Raw genomic sequence first — 6,079 nt, 5'->3', positions numbered from 1 at the left:
TTTTCATAATACAACTGACATGAATACATAAGAATACAACTAAATTCAACTTCATACAACACATATTTCATAGTAAAACTGACATGAATACAACTAAATACATTCTGCAAAAATCAACTGGAGTAAGATATCATTGATAGAAATATATGTACTAATATAATACATACACATACAACGAATAAAGACATTGCAATTAGAATAAAACACTGATGGGAACTTTGAAAATCCTCATAAATACAACTATAAGAATACATCAGAATACAACTGACAAATCTATATTATTAATTTCTATAAGTACAAAAATACATTGAATATCCTTTTTGAACAGAGAAATCAACCGTTGTATACATATAAATACAGATGAATACATCAATAATACAGATGAATACATCATAAAATACCTTTTCTTCAAGTGTATCCGAGCTTTTACTTGCTTCAACCTCCTTCCCCTTGACAGATGGAGCTGGAGAAATATGTTTTTTCCTCTTTTCCACAATGGGAAGTCTTGTTTGCTTCAATGATTTCTCGACTTGGGTTTGTTTGAAATTGTCATGTCGAGATTTTGTTCTCTTCTCCAATGCCATATTTTTGGCTATACCTGCATCCAATTCCCCTTGAGTGATTTGCAAGGAGAAAGAGGGCCCATCGAAATTGAGAATTTTAGTGGGTATACCTCTAGTAATCAACTTGCTGGGTGTATTCTTAGACTGTCACGGCCCAGTTCCCATAATAGGTCATGATGGCGCCTAACACCGTTGTCAGGCCAGCCGATGCGGAATGTGATTAAGTTCTCATTTTTTTTTTACTTTAGCAAAAGACAGTTATACTAGATTTTCGAATTTAAAGATAAGACCAGTAAAGATCATAAAGTGCTAAAATAGCGATACAACCCCAAAATAAATGTCTACTACTGTGTGTGCCAGAACCTGGTGTCACAAGCTACGGGCGACTAGTAGAATATACACAAAAGAATAATACACTATCCTACTGTCTGAATCAAATTAGACAGAAACAAAAAGTACAAAAAAGGACTTCTTCGGCTGCGGATCGGTATGAAAGAGAAGCAGCTCACCGTAGAAGTCCCCAAGCGTGCTCACTGATGCGCACCAGGATGATGTCCAGATCCACCTGCCTCAAATCCTGTACATTTAAGTATAGAAGCGTAGTATGAGTACATAAACCAGATGTACTCAGTAAGTATCCCGTCTAATCTCGAAGAAGTAGAGACGAGAGGTCGACTTGATACTTACTAAGGTCAAGATAATATAATAATAAGGTGAGATATACAGCATGAAGAATTTCCAATAACACAAGTTTAAGAGAAAAGTCATATTCATGTTCTTGACATAATTAAACTACCAGTTTTCCCTTTTTCATATTAAACAAGTTATCATGTCATATCTAAATGTAAGCATATAAATGATGTACAATCATGCCGAGGTCGACGGCCCGCTCCAACAGAAAATAAATTGTGCACTGCCGAGGGTCGAGCGACACGAACCATAGATGCATCTATTCTCACCGAGGCGATCGGCCCGGTCCATAATCATCAAGAAAATATCAGGAAGCACATAAGGCTCAATTACATACAAGGGAATTCCTACCAAGACTCAACAAACTCATAAGTTCACTTTTCATTTCCTCAAGTCTCTAGCAAATCATAAATGATCATATTGGCAATTTAAAACAAGAAATATTCCCCAATTAGACATAACGTGGGTCCTAAACTACCCGAACAATTATCATTATAGTAGCTACGCACGGACTCTCGTCACCTAGTACGTACGTAGCCCCCGCATTTGACAACAATTCCTCATTTATAATCCTATGGGGACAATTCCCTCTTACAAGGTTAGAAAGGAGACTCACCTCGCTCCAAAGTGCACTTCCAATGTCCAAGAACGAGCCCAAGTCCTTAATTCGAAGCCGAACAATCCCAAACTAATCAAACGAAGTAAGAACTAGTAAATAAAGGCTTACAAGGTCGAACTCTAACTATTTAGGAAATTTTCTAACCATTAACACAAGTTTCCTAAATTCCGACCCCGAGCCCACGTGCCCGGATTCCGAGATTTTTCGAAGGAAGTTGTTCTCTATCACCTAAGGATCACAAATATTTGATTTCTAGTTCACTACATGGCAAATTATGTGATAAAACCTTAGTTTTCATTAAACCCTAGGTCTAGCTCAAATCCCTTGATTTTACCTAATTTTTAGTGTTAAATCTACCTAATGTTTATGTATTTGAACTAAAAATGAGTGGGGATTACTTACCTAGCAATGTTATGTTGAAACCTCCTCTTTGGAATCACCAAAATCGCCTAAGTGTTGAGAGTAATGTGGAAGAAATGAGTTTGGGTTCATATTAATGAACCATTCTGCCCCCAGTGATTTCCGCTTCTGCGGAAGAAATCCCGCTTCTGCGGACATGAGTCGCTTTTGCGGAAATGGGCAAGGGGCCTGGGCCGCTTCTGCGGTCATAACCTCGCTTCTGCGAGGTTGCTTAAGAGGTAAGCCCACCGCTTCTGCGGTTCTGGGCCTGGGCGGATGGATCGCTTCTGCGGTCAGGGGTCCGCTCCTGCGGTTTCCCCTGGGCCTGGCCCCTTCCGCTTCTGCGATAAAACGACCGCTTCTGCGGTCCAAGAGACGCAGAAGCGGTTATGACAGAAGCAGCAGATAAGGTTTTTCCTAAGTTTTCAACTTCACTCAAACCTCGACCATTTGACGCTCGGGGCTCCCGAGCCCCGCCCGAACATACTGACAAGTCTGAAATCACGAGGCGGACCTACTCGAACCCTCGAAACACTCAAAACAACGCTAAATCGAGGAATCAACCCCAAAACCAAATGAATCAAATCATTGAACTTCAAGTTCTTAATTCTCCTCCAACGGGTCAAAACGCCCTTACACTACTCGGATTGACACCAAATTTTACGGGTAAGTCTTAACTGATATTTCGGACTTGTACCAAGTTTCGGAATCAAAATCCGAACCCGATACCTAGGAAAACAATGATTTCTTAGTTTATTTAAACCTTTGAAACTTTAAACTTAACAATTTCACATAAAAATTCATTACTCGGGCTAGGGACCTCGGAATTCGATTCCGGGCATACGCCCAGGTCCCATATTTTCCCGCGGACCCTCAGAAATTGTCAAATCACGATTCCGGGTCCGTTTCCCCAAAAAGTTGACCGAAGTCAAACTTGGCCTTTTTAAAGAAACTTAAAGATGCAACTAGACTTATTCTTGCTCAAAACTCTTCTAACTTCCGAACCACCCGTCCCCGCAAGTCATAAATTAGCTAAAGCAAGTGCGGGAAGTCTTATTTAAGGGAACGGGGTTCAAAAATGCAAAACGGCCGGTCGGGTCGTTACATTCTCCACCTCTTAAACAAACGTTCGTCCTCGAACGGACATAGAAAAGTACCTGGACTGCTGAATAAGTGGGGATATCTGCTCCGCATGTCCTCCTCGGACTCCCAGGTCGCCTCCTCGACCGGTTGGCCCCTCCACTGGACTCTTACCGTAGAAATCCTCTTGGACCTCAACTGGCGATCCTGTTTATCAACAATGGCAACTGGCTCCTCCTCGTAGCCCAAGCTCTCATCTAACTAAATGGTACTGAAATCCAACACATGTGAATAGTCAGCATGATACTTCCGAAACATCGATACATGGAAGACTGGATGAACTCCTAATAAACTGGGAGGTAAAGCAAGCTCATAGGCAACCTCTCCAACTCGCCTCAACACCTCAAAGGGGCCAATAAACCTTGGGCTTAGCTTTCCCTTCTTCCCAAACCTCATAATGCCCTTCATTGGCGAGACTTTCAAGAGAACCTTCTCGCCAATCGTGAATGATACATCACGTGCCTTCTGATCCACATTACTCTTCTGCCTGGACTGAGCTGTGCGGAGCCTCTCTTGAATCAACTTTACCTTATCCAAGGCATCCTGTACCAAATCTGTGCCAAGTAACTTAGCCTCACCGGGCTCAAACCACCCAATAGGAGAACGACAACGCCGACCATACAATGCCTCATACGGGGCCATCTCTATGCTGGACTGATAGCTATTATTGTATGCAAACTCCGCCAAGGGCAAGAACTGATCCCACTGCCCTCCAAAGTCGATCACACATGCTCTAAGCATACCTCACTCTGAACAGCTCTCCAGAAATGGGAAGTGAACTGAGGGCCTCTGTCCGATATGATCGAAACCGGCACACCGTGCAACCTGACTATCTCCCGAATGTAAATCTGAGCATATCTCTCTGCCGTATAAGTAGTCGCCACCGGAATGAAGTGGGCCGACTTAGTCAACCTATCCACAATAACCCACACTAAATCAACCTTTCGCTGAGTCCGCGGCAACCCAACCACGAAATCCATGGTAATGCGCTCCCACTTCCATTTCGGAATGGGCATCTGCTGAAGTAGGCCACCTGGCCTCTAGTGCTCATAGTTGACCTGCTGGCAATTCAAACATCTAGCAACATACTCCACTATGTCCTTCTTCATTCTCCGCCACCAGTAGTGCTATCTCAAGTCACGATACATCTTCATGGCACCCGGATGAATGGAATACCTCGAACTGTGGGCCTCCTCTAGAATCCTCTCTCTCAAGCCATCAACATTAGGAAAACATACACGGCCCTGTAGCCGTAACACACCATCCTCGCCAATAGAAATCTCTTTGGCACCTCCCTGAAGTACTGTCTCTCTGAGGACCGCCAAATGTGGATCATCGAACTGTCGGGCCTTAATCTGCCCCAATAACGAAGACTGAGCAACCACACATGCTAGAACTCGGTTGGGATCCGAAATGTCCAACCTCACAAGTCTGTTAGCTAAAGACCGGATGTCCAAAGCTAATGGTCTCATCTCGGCAGGAATGAACGCCAAGCTACCCATACTCTCCGCCTTTCTGCTCAAGGCATCTGCGACCACATTTGCCTTACCTGGATGATAAAGAATGGTAATGTCATAATCCTTTAGTAACTCAAGCCACCAGCGCTGCCTCAAATTAAGATCTCTCTGCTTGAACAAATGCTGCAAGTTGCGATGGTCGGTGTAAACGTCACATGACACCCCATACAAATAATGTCTCCATATCTTGAGAGCATGGACAATCGCTGCCAACTCTAGATCGTGCACAGGGTAATTCTTCTCATGAACCTTCAGCTGACGTGAAGCATATGCAATAACTCGCCCCTCCTACATCAATACACATCCCAAGCCAACGCGAGAAGCGTCGCAATACACTGTATACATCCCTGAACCGGAAGGCAATACAAGAACTGGCGTCGTAGTCAAAGCCGTCTTGAGCTTCTGGAAGCTCTCCTCACAATCATCGGACCAACAGAACGGGGCAACCTTTTGGGTCAATCTGGTCAGAGGTGATGCAATAGATGAAAAGCCCTGCACAAATCGCCGGTAATAACCTGCCAACCCCAAGAAACTCCTGATCTCGGTCACTGAAGTAGGACGTGGCCAACTCTGAACTGCCTCAATCTTCTTGGGATCCACCTTAATACCCTCCCCTGACACTGCATGCCCCAAGAATGCTACTGACTCTAGCCAAAACTCACACTTAGAGAACTTAGCATAAAGCTGCTGCTCTCGCAAGGTCTGAAGCACTACTCTCAAATGCTGCTCGTGCTCCCCCAGGCTACGTGAGTATATCAGGATGTCGTCAACGAAGACGATGACAAAAGAATCAATATAAGGCCTGAACACCCTGTTCATCAGATCCATAAATGTCGCTGGAGCATTAGTCAAGCCAAAGGACATCACCAGAAACTCATAGTGGCCATATCTAGTCCTGAATGCGGTCTTCGGAACATCTGAATCCCGAATCTTAACTGATGATACCTTGACCTCAGGTCAATTTTAGAGAACACCCTAGCACCCTGCAGCTGGTCAAACAAATCATCAATACGGGGCAATGGATACTTGTTTTTGATGGTGACTTTGTTCAACTGGCGGTAATCAATGCACATCCGCATAGTCCCATCCTTCTTCTTTACAAATAGCACTGGTGCACCCCAAGGCGATACACTGGGCCTAACAAACCCTTT

The 6,079-nt window shown here is 43.9% G+C and overlaps 1 pseudogene; it reads right to left on the bottom strand.

Annotated features, from left to right (window-relative positions):
- Nucleotides 5,583-6,001, bottom strand: LOC109223098 (annotated as a pseudogene).

Source organism: Nicotiana attenuata, chromosome 2, assembly GCF_001879085.1.
Source record: "Nicotiana attenuata strain UT chromosome 2, NIATTr2, whole genome shotgun sequence".
NCBI lineage: Eukaryota > Viridiplantae > Streptophyta > Magnoliopsida > Solanales > Solanaceae > Nicotiana > Nicotiana attenuata.
This window is presented reverse-complemented; position numbering and strand designations above follow the sequence as displayed.